The sequence below is a fragment of the Bufo bufo genome, chromosome 7, assembly GCF_905171765.1.
Source record: "Bufo bufo chromosome 7, aBufBuf1.1, whole genome shotgun sequence".
In the NCBI taxonomy this organism is placed as follows: domain Eukaryota; kingdom Metazoa; phylum Chordata; class Amphibia; order Anura; family Bufonidae; genus Bufo; species Bufo bufo.
This window is the reverse complement of record NC_053395.1, coordinates 164,702,899-164,718,831: the sequence shown is the minus strand read 5'-3', so window position 1 is coordinate 164,718,831 and position 15,933 is coordinate 164,702,899.

Here is a 15,933-nt window from a genome sequence, read left to right as displayed (position 1 = left end):
CTACCTCCTTGAATTCTGCTATGTCTCAGGCTGTTCGTATTGACAGGCGTCTTAGAGAGAGAGGAGAGATCTCTCCTTCCTGTCATACTCAGTCCCGGGACAGTGCAGCGGTGTCATTCTGTGCACAGGGGTCTCAGTCGCTGTCAGCCCCTTCTGAGCAGGAGCCCATGCAGCTGGGGTTGATTGCCTCTGACAATAGAAGATTCAGCCCGCAGGGGAGGGTTTGCTTTTGTTGTGGAGGTATAAATCATCTGGCAAATGTTTGTCCCTCTAGGAGATTCAGGCAGTTTTCTGGGAGTAATAAAGAGACAAAAAGGAAGAAATCTTTTAAGAATGTTCCGTCTGTTACTATTGGCAGGGTTGAGGCGGAAATTGAAGGTTTTCCTTTTGCTTGTAGTTCCCGTTTTGTCCTGCCTGCTAAGGTGGCGCTAGAGAGCAAGAGCATTTTTTGTGAGATTTTTGTGGATAGTGGAGCAGCTGTCAACCTCATTGATAATCAATTTGCAATAACTCATGGTTTCCAGGTATGCACTTTGGGAAGAGATATTCCTGTTTTTGCTATTAATTCAGCTCCACTTTCTCAGAGATCATTAAAGGGCATAGTTCACAATATCCGTTTAATTGTGAATGATGCTCATGTTGAGGATGTGTCATGTTTCGTCCTTAGCGGTTTGCCTACTCCTCTAGTGTTGGGGCTACCCTGGCTCACTAAACATAACCCCACCATTGATTGGCAAGCGAGGCAAATAAATGGTTGGAGTAACTTTTGCAGAGAGAATTGCCTCATAACATCTATTTCTGAGGTTTCTACTAAAACTGTACCACCTTTCCTCTCTGAATTTTTGGATGTTTTTTCTGAGAGTGGAGTTCAGGGTTTACCTCCGCACAGGGAGTATGATTGCCCTATTGATCTCATCCCAGGCGCCAAGCTGCCTAAATCTCGTTTATACAATCTTTCCCAACCTGAGAGGGTCGCTATGCGTGCTTATATCTCTGAGAGTCTGAGAAAAGGACACATACGTCCCTCGAAGTCACCTGTTGCCGCTGGTTTTTTCTTTGTTAAGAAAAAAGATGGTTCTTTAAGACCTTGTCTGGATTTCAGGGAGCTGAACAGTATCACTATTCGTGATCCTTATCCGCTTCCTCTGATCCCGGACTTGTTTAACCAGGTTGTTGGGGCGAAAGTCTTTTCCAAATTAGACCTAAGAGGGGCATACAACCTGGTTAGGGTCAGAGAAGGAGATGAATGGAAGACGGCTTTCAATACCCCTGAGGGCCATTTTGAGAATTTAGTTATGCCTTTTGGTTTGATGAATGCCCCAGCCGTTTTTCAGCATTTCGTCAACAGCATTTTTTATCATTTGATGGGAAAATTTGTATTAGTGTATTTGGATGACATTTTGATTTTTTCTCCTGATTTCAAGACTCATAAGGAACACTTATGTCAGGTCTTGCTCATCCTGCGGGAGAATAAATTATTCGCGAAACTGGAAAAGTGTGTGTTTGCGGTTCCAGAGATCCAATTTCTGGGGTTTCTTGTCTCCGCTTCTGGTTTTCGCATGGACCCCGAGAAGGTTCGAGCTGTGCTTGAGTGGGAGCTTCCCGAGAATCAGAAGGCGCTGATGCGTTTTTTGGGCTTTGCTAATTATTACAGGAAATTTATTTTGAATTATTCCTCTGTTGTTAAACCACTCACTGATATGACCAGAAAGGGGGTAGATTTTTCTTCCTGGTCGGTAGAGGCGCGTAAGGCCTTTTCTAATATCAAGGAGAGTTTTGCTTCCGCTCCCATCCTAGTACAACCTGATGTTTCGTTACCCTTCATAGTTGAGGTTGATGCTTCTGAGGTTGGGGTGGGTGCGGTCTTGTCTCAGGGTTCCTCTCCTGCCAAATGGCAACCGTGTGCCTTTTTCTCAAAGAAACTCTCCTCCGCAGAGAGAAATTATGATGTGGGAGATAGGGAATTGTTGGCCATCAAGTTGGCTTTTGAGGAATGGCGCCATTGGCTAGAGGGAGCCAGACACCCTATTACCGTGTTTACTGACCATAAAAATCTGGCCTACTTGGAGTCAGCCAAGCGTCTGAACCCGAGACAGGCCAGATGGTCTCTGTTCTTTTCAAGGTTTAATTTTGTTGTTACGTTCCGCCCTGGGGTTAAGAATGTGAAGGCAGATGCCCTATCACGTTGTTTCCCGGGAGGTGGGAATTTTGAAGACCCGGGTCCCATTTTGGCTGAAGGTGTGGTGGTCTCTGCTCTTTTTCCTGAATTGGAGGCAGAGGTGCAGGCAGCCCAGTCAGAAGCTCCTGATCTTTGTCCTCCTGGGAGGTTGTTTGTGCCTCTCGCTTTGAGACACAAGATTTTTAAAGAACATCACGATACGGTCCTTGCTGGGCACCCGGGGACAAGAGCCACACTGGATCTCATTGCTCGGAGATTCTGGTGGCCTGCGCTTCGTAAGTCGGTTGAGGGTTTTGTGGCAGCTTGCGAGACTTGCGCTCGTGCCAAGGTCCCTCATTCACGGCCATCAGGTCCTCTCCTTCCTTTGCCCATTCCTTCCCGTCCTTGGACACATCTGTCCATGGACTTCATAACGGACTTGCCTCGTTCCTCGGGGAAGTCTGTGATTCTGGTGGTGGTGGACCGTTTTAGCAAAATGGTGCATTTTATCCCTTTTCCTGGTTTGCCCAATGCTAAGACGCTGGCGCAGGCATTTGTTGACCACATTGTCAAATTGCATGGGATTCCTTCAGACATATCTGCGCTGTTTTGTGGCGGAGAATCAGGAGGATTGGTGTTCTTTTTTGTCCCTTGCTGAGTTTGCTTTAAATAACCGTCGTCAGGAGTCCTCTGATAAGTCACCATTTTTTGGTGCATATGGGTTTCATCCGCAGTTTGGGGCTTTCTCTGGAGAGGGCTCTTCTGGTTTGCCTGATGAGGACAGATTCTCCTCGTCTTTGTCATCTATTTGGCAAAAGATTCAGGATAATCTAAAGAACATGAGTGAGAGATATAAGCGTGTGGCGGATAAGAGACGTGTGCCTGGTCCGGACCTGAATGTTGGTGATTTGGTGTGGCTGTCTACCAAGAATATCAAATTGAAGGTTCCCTCCTGGAAGTTGGGTCCTAGGTTTATTGGGCCTTACAAGATCCTGTCTGTCATCAATCCTGTTGCCTACCGTCTTGATCTTCCTCAGACTTGGAAGATCCATAATGTTTTCCATAAGTCCTTATTGAAACCTTATGTTCAACCTATTGTACCCTCGCCTTTGCCTCCTCCTCCGATTATTGTTGATGGAAATCTTGAATTTCAGGTCTCTAGGATTGTGGATTCTCGTCTTGTCCGCGGTTCCCTCCAGTACCTCGTTCATTGGGAGGGTTATGGTCCTGAGGAGAGGATGTGGGTCCCAGTGACGGACATTAAGGCCTCTCGTCTCATCAGGGCTTTCCATAGGTCCCATCCTGAGAAGGTGGGCCCTGAGTGTCCGGAGTCCACTCCTAGAGGGAGGGGTACTGTCACAACCAGACAGTTGAGAAGCTCTGACAGGAGCCGTCTAGATCCTCCTCCTTGAGTTTCTCTGTTTTGGTTTCTGTTCCTCACCTCGTTAGTCTATCTCAGCTGTCATGCAGTCAGACTGATTACCTCCCTTTAAATTCCTCCCCATAAGGCAGTAGTGTGCGGCTGATACAACTTCCTGGAGTGTGTGTGCATGCTGTTCCTAGCTCCCAGTCCTTGCAAGATAAGTTCTGTTTATGTATTTATGATTTTCTGTTTTCTGGATCCAGGTGACCCTGACTCCCTCCGTGTCTGTGTAGGGAGCCGGTGGTCGTGTCCCCTCACTATTGTAGGGCCTTCAGGTCTAAGATAGCCGAGGTACGTGGATATGCGCCCATCCACCTTTGGGGTGGTCGCATAGGCTGAGCAATAAGGGAGAGCGGCAGGTCGATTGCAGGGGTCTCCCTTTTGTTCCTTAGTTGTGGGTCCAGTAAGTCATTGTTTGTATTGTATTATCTTGTTTCCTGTACACCATCCGTGACACTCTATTACAAATTTTTCTTCTTGATTCGGGTGCATCAATTGCAGTAGGTGCACCGTATCATTCCTAAATCAGGGTGAGCCGCCCCATCCGGATTTCTTGCATTCTTTAAGACCTTGTCTGGATTTCAGGGAGCTGAACCGTATCACAATTCGTGACCCATATCCGCTTCCTCTGATCCCGGACCTGTTTAACCAGATTGTTGGGGCTAAAGTTTTTTCTAAGTTGGATTTAAGAGGGGCATACAACCTAGTCAGGGAAGGGGACGAATGGAAGACGGCCTTCAATACCCCTGAGGGTCATTTCGAGAATTTGGTTATGCCCTTTGGTTCGATGAATGCTCCGGCCGTCTTCCAACATTTTGTGAACAGCATTTTTTATCATTTAATGGGGAAATTTGTACTGGTGTATCTAGATGACATTTTGTTTTTGTCTCCTGATTTCAAAACTCATAGGGACCACCTACGTCAGGTCTTGCTGATTCTGCGGGAGAATAAATTGTGCGCTAAACTGGAAAAATGTGTGTTTGCGGTTCCGGAGATTCAATTTCTTGGTTTTCTTCTCTCCGCTTCTGGTTTTCGCATGGACCCTGAGAAGGTCCGCGCTGTGCTTGATTGGGAGCTTCCTGAGAATCAGAAGGTGCTGATGCGGTTTTTGGGTTTTGCCAATTATTACAGAAAGTTCATTTTGAATTATTCCTCTGTTGTTAAGCCTCTCACTGATATGACTAAAAAGGGGGTAGATTTTTCCTCCAGGTCTGTAGATGCGCTTAAGGCCTTTTCTAGTATCAAAGAGAGTTTTGCTTCCGCTCCCATTTTGGTACAACCTGATGTCTCTCTACCTTTTATTGTTGAGGTGGATGCTTCTGAGGTGGGTGTGGGTGCGGTCTTATCTCAGGGTCCCTCTCCTGCCAAATGGCGACCGTGTGCCTTTTTCTCAAGGAAACTTTCCTCTGCAGAGAGAAATTACGATGTGGGAGATAGGGAGTTGTTGGCCATCAAATTAGCTTTTGAGGAATGGCGCCATTGGTTAGAAGGAGCCAGACACCCTATTACCGTGTTTACCAACCATAAGAATCTGGCCTACTTGGAATCAGCCAAGCGTCTGAACCCGAGACAGGCCAGATGGTCTTTGTTCTTTTCTAGGTTTAATTTTGTTGTCACGTTCCGCCCTGGGGTTAAAAATGTGAAGGCGGATACCCTGTCACGTTGTTTTCCGGGAGGGGGGAACTTTGAAGACCCGGGTCCCATTTTGGCTGAAGGGGTGGTCGTCTCTGCTCTTTATCCTGATTTGGAGGCAGAGGTTCAGGCAGCCCAGGCAGAGGCTCCTGATCTTTGTCCCCCTGGGAGGTTGTTTGTGCCTCTCGCTTTACGACACAAGGTTTTTAAGGAGCACCACGATACTGTCCTTGCTGGGCACCCGGGGAGTAGAGCCACAGTACATCTCATTGCTCAGAGATTCTGGTGGCCGGCTCTTCGTAAGACGGTTGAGGGTTTTGTGGCAGCCTGCGAGACCTGCGCTCGTGCCAAGGTCCCTCATTCACGGCCATCAGGTTCTCTCCTCCCGTTACCCATTCCTTCCCGTCCTTGGACGCATCTGTCCATGGACTTCATTACGGACCTGCCTCGTTCCTCGGGGAAGACTGTGATTCTGGTGGTAGTGGACTGTCTTAGCAAAATGGCGCATTTCATTCCCTTTCCTGGGTTACAAAATGCTAAGACGTTGGGCCAAGCGTTTGTTGATCACATTGTTAAATTGCATGGCATTCCTTCAGACATTGTTTCTGATAGGGGCATGCAATTTGTTTCCAGATTCTGGAAGGACTTCTGTTCTCGCTTGGGGATTCAGTTGTAATTTTCTTCCTCTTTTCATCCGCAGTCGAATGGTCAGACCGAACGCGTCAATCAGAATCTGGAGACATATCTGTGCTGTTTTGAATTAGAAGGATTGGTATTCTTTTTTGTCCCTTGCTGAGTTTGCTTTAAATAACCGTCGCCAGGAGTCCTCTGATAAGTCACCATTTTTTGGTGCATATAGGTTTCATCCACAGTTTGGGACATTCTCTGGAGAGGGGTCTTCTGGTTTACCTGATGAGGAGAGATTTTCCTCATCTTTGTCATTTATTTGGCAAAAGATTCAGGGTAATCTGAAGAGGATGAGTGAGAGATATAAGTGTGTGGCGGATAAGAGACGTGTGCCTGGTCCGGACCTGAATGTGGGTGATCTGGTGTGGTTGTCTACAAAGAATATCAAACTGAAGGTTCCCTCCTGGAAGTTGGGTCCTAAGTTTATTGCGCCTTACAATATCTTATCCGTCATCAATCCCGTTGCCTTCCGTCTTGATCTTCCTCAGACTTGGAAGATCCAAAATGTTTTTCATAGGTCCCTATTAAAACCTTATGTCCAACCCACTGTACCCTCCTCTTTGCCTCCTCCTCCGATTTTTGTTGATGGTAATCTTGAATTCCAGGTCTCTAGGATTGTGGATTCTTGCATTGTCCACGGTTCTCTCCAGTACCTTGTTCATTGGGAGGGTTATGGTCCTGAGTGAGGATGTGGGTCCCAGTGGCGGACATTAAGGCCACTAGTCTCATCAAGGCTTTCCATAGGTCTCATCCTGAGAAGGTGGGTTCTGAGTGTCCGGAGTGCACCCGTAGAGAAGGTCTAACAGACGTCCTTCTCTACCTCTTGCATGATGTTCTTTGTTTTGGTTTCACTTTCTCATCTCATTTTCTTCTCCCAGGTGTCACCTATTTAGACTAATCCTGTTTCCTTTATATTCCCTCCCATACTGCCTCACTTTGCGGTTTATACTACTTCCTGGATTGAAGTGTTCACTGCTGGAGGCTTCTGCTACTGCATGTTCAGATAAGTCCTTTCATGTATTGTGTTTCCTTGCTGGCTTGATTTTAGGTGACCCTGACTCCCTCCGTATGAAGTGCAGGGAGCCGGTGGTCGTGTCCCCTCCCTATTATAGGGTTTTCAGGTGTCACGCAGTCTAGGTACGGGGGCATACAATGGTCTACCTTTGAGACCCTTGTATGTGCTTAGCAGTCAGGGTGAGCTCTTAGGGTTTTATAGGGGTCACCTATATGCTCCTTAGTTTGGGATCAAGCCAGTCAGACGTTTATTCATAACTTCCAGCTATCTGCAAAATCATCCGTGATTGATTAAAGCTGCCCTGCCCTATAAAAAACACACACCAGTTCTGGGTTTGCTTTTCACAAGAAGCATTGCCTGATGTGAATGATGACTCGCACAAAAGAGCTCTCAGAAGACCTATGATTAAGAATTGTTTACTTGCATAAAGCTGGAAAGGGTTATAAAAGTATCTCCAAAAGTCTTGCTGTTCATCAGTCCACGGTAAGACAAATTGTCTATAAATGGAGAAAGTTCAGCACTGCTGCTGCTCTCCCTAGGAGTGGCCATCCTGTAAAGATGACTGCAAGAGAACAGCGCAGACTGCTTAATGAGGTGAAGAAGAATCCTAGAGTGTCAGCTAAAGACTTACAAAAGTCTCTGGCATATGCTAACATCCCTGTTAGCGAATCTACGATACGTAAAACACTAAACAAGAATGGATTTCATGGGAGGATACCACAGAGGAAGCCACTGCTGTCCAAAAAAAACATTGCTGCATGTTTACAGTTTGCACAAGAGCACCTGGATGTCCCACAGCAGTACTGGCAAAATATTCTGTGGACAGATGAAACCAAAGTTGAGTTGTTTGGAAGAAACACACAACAATATGTGTGGAGAAAAAGAGGCACAGCACACAAACATCAAAACCTCATCCCAACTGTGAAGTGTGGTGGTGGGGGCATCATGGTTTGGGGCTGCTTTGCTGCGTCAGGGCCTGGTTGGATTGCTATCATCGAGGGAAAAATGAATTCCTAAGTTTATCAAGACATTTTGCAGGAGAACTTAAGGCCATCTGTTCACCAGCTGAAGCTCAACAGAAGATGGGTGTTGCAAAAGAACAACAACCCAAAGCATAGAAGTAAATCAACAATAGAATGGCTTAAACAGAAGAAAATACGCCTTCTGGAGTGGCCCAGTCAGAGTCCTGACCTCAACCCGATTGAGATGCTGTGGCATGACCTCAAGAAAGCGATTCACACCAGACATTCCAAGAATATTGCTGAACTGAAACAGTTCTGTAAAGAGGAATGGTCAAGAATTACTCCTGACCGTTGTGCACGTCTGATCTGCAACTACAGGAAACGTTTGGTTGAAGTTATTGCTGCCAAAGGAGGTTCAACCAGTTATTAACCTCCTCAGGACCGCCGTACGCAGGATTGCGTCTTTGCGGCGGCCCTGCTCTTCTGGGTGGACGCGCCGGCGCGTCCTCTCGCGAGACGCGAGATTTCCTGTGAACGCGCGCACACAGGCGCGCGCGCTCACAGGAACGGAAGGTAAGAGAGTTGATCTCCAGCCTGCCAGCGGCGATCGTTCGCTGGCAGGCTGGAGATGTGTTTTTTTTAACCCCTAACAGGTATATTAGACGCTGTTTTGATAACAGCGTCTAATATACCTGCTACCTGGTCCTCTGGTGGTCCCCTTTGTTTGGATCGACCACCAGAGGACACAGGTAGCTCAGTAAAGTCCCACCAAGCACCACTACACTACACTACACCCCCCCCGTCACTTATTAACCCCTTATTAGCCCCTGATCACCCCATATAGACTCCCTGATCACCCCCCTGTCATTGATTACACCCCTGTCATTGATCAACCCCCTGTAAAGCTCCATTCAGATGTCCGCATGATTTTTACGGATCCACTGATGGATGGATCGGATCCGCAAAACGCATACGGGCGTCTGAATGAAGCCTTACAGGGGCGTGATCAATGACTGTGGTGATCACCCCATATAGACTCCCTGATCACCCCCCTGTCATTGATTACCCCCCTGTCATTGATCAACCCCCTGTAAAGCTCCATTCAGATGTCCGCATGATTTTTACGGATCCACTGATAGATGGATCGGATCCGCAAAACGCATCCGGACGTCTGAATGAAGCCTTACAGGGGCATGATCAATGACTGTGGTGATCACCCCATATAGACTCCCTGATCACCCCCCTGTAAAGCTCCATTCAGATGTCCGCATGATTTTTACGGATGCACTGATAGATGGATCGGATCCGCAAAATGCATCCGGACGTCTGAATGAAGCCTTACAGGGGCATGATCAATGACTGTGGTTATCACCCCATATAGACTCCCTCACCCCCCTGTCATTGATTACCCCCCTGTCATTGATCACCCCCCTGTAAAGCTCCATTCAGATGTCCGCATGATTTTTACGGATGCACTGATAGATGGATCGGATCCGCAAAATGCATCCGGACGTCTGAATGAAGCCTTACAGGGGCGTGATCAATGACTGTGGTGATCACCCCATATAGACTCCCTGATCACCCCCCTGTCATTGATTACACCCCTGTCATTGATCACCCCCCTGTAAAGCTCCATTCAGATGTCCGCATGATTTTTACGGATGCACTGATAGATGGATCGGATCCGCAAAACGCATCCGGACGTCTGAATGAAGCCTTACAGGGGCATGATCAATGACTGTGGTGATCACCCCATATAGACTCCCTGATCACCCCCCTGTCATTGATTACACCCCTGTCATTGATCACCCCCCTGTAAAGCTCCATTCAGATGTCCGCATGATTTTTACGGATGCACTGATAGATGGATCGGATCCGCAAAACGCATCCGGACGTCTGAATGAAGCCTTACAGGGGCGTGATCAATGACTGTGGTGATCACCCCATATAGACTCCCTGATCACCCCCCTGTCATTGATTACACCCCTGTCATTGATCACCCCCCTGTAAAGCTCCATTCAGATGTCCGCATGATTTTTACGGATGCACTGATAGATGGATCGGATCCGCAAAACGCATCCGGACGTCTGAATGAAGCCTTACAGGGGCATGATCAATGACTGTGGTGATCACCCCATATAGACTCCCTGATCACCCCCCTGTCATTGATTACCCCCCTGTCATTGATTACCCCCCTGTAAAGCTCCATTCAGACGTCCGCATGATTTTTACGGATCCACTGATAGATGGATCGGATCCGCAAAACGCATCCGGACGTCTGAATGAAGCCTTACAGGGGCATGATCAATGACTGTGGTGATCACCCCATATAGACTCCCTGATCACCCCCCTGTCATTGGTTACCCCCCTGTAAAGCTCCATTCAGATGTCCGCATGATTTTTACGGATGCACTGATAGATGGATCGGATCCGCAAAACGCATACGGACGTCTGAATGAAGCCTTACACGGGCGTGATCAATGACTGTGGTTATCACCCCATATAGACTCCCTGATCACCCCCCTGTCATTGATCAACCCCCTGTCATTGATCACCCCCCCCTGTCATTGATCACCACCCCTGTCATTGATCACCCCCCTGTCATTGATCACCCCCCTGTAAGGCTCCATTCAGACATTTTTTTGGCCCAAGTTAGCGGAATTTTTATTTATTTTTCTTACAAAGTCTCATATTCCACTAACTTGTGTCAAAAAATAAAATCTCACATGAACTCACCATACCCCTCACGGAATCCAAATGCGTAAAATTTTTTAGACATGTATATTCCAGACTTCTTCTCACGCTTTAGGGCCCCTAGAATGCCAGGGCAGTATAAATACCCCACATGTGACCCCATTTCGGAAAGAAGACACCCCCAGGTATTCCGTGAGGGGCATATTGAGTCCATGAAAGATTGAAATTTTTGTCCCAAGTTAGCGGAACGGGAGACTTTGTGAGAAAAAAATAAAAAATATCAATTTCCGCTAACTTGTGCCAAAAAAAAAAAATTTCTATGAACTCGCCATGCCCCTCATTGAATACCTTGGGGTGTCTTCTTTCCAAAATGGGGTCACATGTGGGGTATTTATACTGCCCTGGCATTCTAGGGGCCCCAAAGCGTGAGAAGAAGTCTGGTATCCAAATGTCTAAAAATGCCCTCCTAAAAGGAATTTGGGCACCTTTGCGCATCTAGGCTGCAAAAAAGTGTCACACATCTGGTATCGCCGTACTCAGGAGAAGTTGGGGAATGTGTTTTGGGGTGTCATTTTACATATACCCATGCTGGGTGAGAGAAATATCTTGGTCAAATGCCAACTTTGTATAAAAAAATGGGAAAAGTTGTCTTTTGCCAAGATATTTCTCTCACCCAGCAAGGGTATATGTAAAATGACACCCCAAAACACATTCCCCAACTTCTCCTGAATACAGCGATACCACATGTGTGACACTTTTTTGCAGCCTAGGTGGGCAAAGGGGCCCATATTCCAAAGAGCACCTTTAGGATTTCACAGGTCATTTACCTACCTAACACACATTAGGGCCCCTGGAAAATGCCAGGGCAGTATAACTACCACACAAGTGACCCCATTTTGGAAAGAAGACACCCCAAGGTATTCCGTGAGGGGCATGGCGAGTTCCTAGAATTTTTTATTTTTTGTCACAAGTTAGTGGAAAATGCTGATTTTTTTTTTAATTTTTTTTTTTTATACAAAGTCTCATATTCCACTAACTTGTGACAAAAAATAAAAACTTCCATGAACTCACTATGCCCATCAGCGAATACCTTGGGGTCTCTTCTTTCCAAAATGGGGTCACTTGTGGGGTAGTTATACTGCCCTGGCATTCTAGGGGCCCAAATGTGTGGTAAGGAGTTTGAAATCAAATTCTGTAAAAAATGACCTGTGAAATCCGAAAGGTGCTCTTTGGAATATGGGCCCCTTTGCCCACCTAGGCTGCAAAAAAGTGTCACACATCTGGTATTGCCGTACTCAGGAGAAGGTGGGGAATGTGTTTTGGGGTGTCATTTTACATATACCCATGCTGGGTGAGAGAAATATCTTGGCAAACGACAACTTTTCCCATTTTTTTATACAAAGTTGGCATTTGACCAAGATATTTATCTCACCCAGCATGGGTATATGTAAAAAGACACCCCAAAACACATTCCTCAACTTCTCCTGAATACAGAGATACCAGATGTGTGACACTTTTTTGCAGCCTAGGTGGGCAAAGGGGCCCACATTCCAAAGAGCACCTTTCGGATTTCACAGGTCAATTTTTACAGAATTTGATTTCAAACTCCTTACCACACATTTGGGCCCCTAGAATGCCAGGGCAGTATAACTACCCCACAAGTGACCCCATTTTGGAAAGAAGAGACCCCAAGGTATTCGCTGATGGGCATAGTGAGTTCATGGAAGTTTTTATTTTTTGTCACAAGTTAGTGGAATATGAGACTTTATATGAAAAAAAAAAAAAAAAAAAATCATCATTTTCCACTAACTTGTGACAAAAAATAAAAAATTCTAGGAACTCGCCATGCCCCTCACGGAATACCTTGGGGTGTCTTCTTTCCAAAATGGGGTCACTTGTGGGGTAGTTATACTGCCCTGGCATTCTAGGGGCCCAAATGTGTGGTAAGGAGTTTGAAATCAAATTCAGTAAAAAATGACGAGTGAAATCCGAAAGGTGCTCTTTGGAATATGGGCCCCTTTGCCCACCTAGGCTGCAAAAAAGTGTCACACATCTGGTATCTCCGTACTCAGGAGAAGGTGGGGAATGTGTTTTGGGGTGTCATTTTATATATACCCATGCTGGGTGAGAGAAATATCTTGGCAAAAGACAACTTTTCCCATTTTTTTATACAAAGTTGTCATTTGACCAAGATATTTATCTCACCCAGCATGGGTATATGTAAAAAGACACCCCAAAACACATTCCTCAACTTCTCCTGAGTACGGGGATACCAGATGTGTGACACTTTTTTGCAGCCTAGGTGGGCAAAGGGGCCCATATTCCAAAGAGCACCTTTCGGATTTCACAGGTCATTTTTTACTGAATTTGATTTCAAACTCCTTACCACACATTTGGGCCCCTAGAATGCCAGGGCAGTATAACTACCCCACAAGTGACCCCATTTTGGAAAGAAGAGACCCCAAGGTATTCGCTGATGGGCATAGTGAGTTCATAGAACTTTTTATTTTTTGTCACAAGTTAGTGGAATATGAGACTTTGTAAGAAAAATAAAATTAAAATAAAAAATCATCATTTTCCGCTAACTTGTGACAAAAAATAAAAAGTTCTATGAACTCACTATGCCCATCAGCGAATACCTTAGGGTGTGTACTTTCAGAAATGGGGTCATTTGTGGGGTGTTTGTACTGTCTGGGCATTGTAGAACCTCAGGAAACATGACAGGTGCTCAGAAAGTCAGAGCTGCTTCAAAAAGCGGAAATTCACATTTTTGTACCATAGTTTGTAAACGCTATAACTTTTACCCAAACCATTTTTTTTCTACCCAAACATTTTTTTTTTATCAAAGACATGTAGAACTATAAATTTAGAGCAAAATTTCTATATGGATGTCGTTTTTTTTTGCAAAATTTTACAACTGAAAGTGAAAAATGTCATTTTTTTGCAAAAAATCGTTAAATTTCGATTAATAACAAAAAAAGTAAAAATGTCAGCAGCAATGAAATACCACCAAATGAAAGCTCTATTAGTGAGAAGAAAAGGAGGTAAAATTCATTTGGGTGGTAAGTTGCATGACCGAGCAATAAACGGTGAAAGTAGTGTAGGTCAGAAGTGTAAAAAGTGGCCTGGTCTTTCAGGGTGTTTAAGCACTGGGGGCTGAGGTGGTTAAATCCAAGGGTTCACATACTTTTTCCACCTGCACTGTGAATGTTTACATGGTGTGTTCAATAAAAACATGGTAACATTTAATTCTTTGTGTGTTATTAGTTTAAGCAGACTGTGATTGTCTATTGTTGTGACTTAGATAAAGATCAGATCACATTTTATGACCAATTTGTGCAGAAATCCATATCATTCCAAAGGGTTCACATACTTTTTCTTGCAACTGTAGACATTTGAAGGGAAGAAGCCCAGTGCATTGCACTTAGTGCTCACAAACCGCCAAACGCCCCCCTACACACCGAGAACACGTCCCCAAGCCCAAGAGAAGGTTTTCATACTGACAGTTTTACCACTGGTCCCGATTCACCCTAAGTACCCTCTGCTAGAGCGTTCTTCGGTTAAATCCGACACAGGGAGACAGATGACAATCTATAAAAACACACACACATCTTAAGATAAAATGTCCGCATAATAAAATTTCCACAACATGTCTTTATTAGAGTTGAGTGGACACCTGGATGTTGGGGTTCGATGGGTTCTGCCGAACTTCGGAAAAAAGTTCGAGTTCGGGACCCGAACTTGACCCAAACTTGACCCCCAACCCGAACCTCATTGAAGTAAATGGGGACCCAAACTTTTGAGCACTAAAATGGCTGTAAAAATGTAATGGAAAGGGCTAGAGGGCTGCAAATGGCGTCAAAATGTGGTTAAGAGCATGGCAAGTGCTCTGCAAACAAATGTGGACAGGGAAATGACTTTAAATAACATAAAATATGTAAAAATAAAAAATTATAATCTTGATCTAGGGGGACCAGATCCATATGGAGTAGGAGGTTGAGGAGGCGGCGGATGTGGCGGTGTCGTTGGAAGCAGCAGTGGAGGAGGAGGTAGCCTACACTGGTTTTTTGTTTTAAATTTTATTTTTAAAATTAGGGTACAAGCTCAGGCCATGTGCCCAATTTGGAGACCCAGAAGTTGCAAGGGCTGACCCCTGTCAGTCAGTTCGTGTAGGCGTGTGCACACTTACTGCCCCACCATGTCGCACGTCCCCGTGATGTTCACGATCCAATTTGATATCTGCTCTATCAACTTTCGATGTTCTTTTATGCGCCTACCATGGTGATTACGGGTGGCGGGGAATCAGGGTTCCAGGCCGGAGAGGGAGCGTGAGTAAAAGAGACCAAATTTAAGGGAGGATCCATTTTTTCAAATTTAAAATTCGAGTTGAAATATGGGAGAAATTATTAAAGCATAAAAGTGTGACAACTTTTCAAAGTTTAAGCATTGAATGTAAGGATGTGGTGCGCATTAATTACTGAATAATTTATAACATTTTATTCCCTGTCACCTATGCATAGCAGGTGTTTATTCACGTCTAAAATTGTATAATGTCAACCCAAGAATGTAACAGTAAAATTATATTACACCAAAAATTGGTGAATTTCACCAAAAAACAGACAATTTTTTTTTTTCCGGTCTACTAGGTATAGGAGTGGTACATCACACCCAAAAATTGGTGAATTTCAACAGAATATATAACTGACAATTTTTTTTTTAACCTGTCTACTAGGTATAACAGTGGTACTATACAGCCAAAAATGTGTTTTTCGCCAGAATATGTAACTGACAATTTTTTAATTTATTTTTTACCGTTCCACTAGGTATAGCAGTGGTACTATACACACCAAAATTGGTGAATTTCACCCTAAAATGTAAATGACAATTTTTATTTATTTTTTAACCGACCTACTAGGTATAGCAGTGGTACTATACACCCAAAAATTGGTTAATTTCACCCGAAAAAGTAAATGACAATTTATTTATTTTTTGTTTAACCTGTCTACTAGATATAGCAGTTGTATTACATACCCAAAAATTTGTTAATTTCACCCTAAAATGTAAATGACAAAGTAGTGAAATGATATAAAATAAAACACGTACAGAAAAAAAAATGGATTTGTGAGGTGGAGTTCCATATGGAGTAGGAGTTTGAGGAGGCAGTGGACGCAGCAGAGTAGGTGGAAGCGGCGGTGGAGGAGGACGAGATATCCAACACAGGTTTTTGGTTTTAATTAAATTTTGTAAAATGAAGGTACACTCCAAAAGAGTGTGAAATATCCAAAATACAAACATGAGCAATTGCGCTGCAGTATAACAATGGCTGCTTAGTGCCGGTATACATGTCTATTCTGCACAAGGT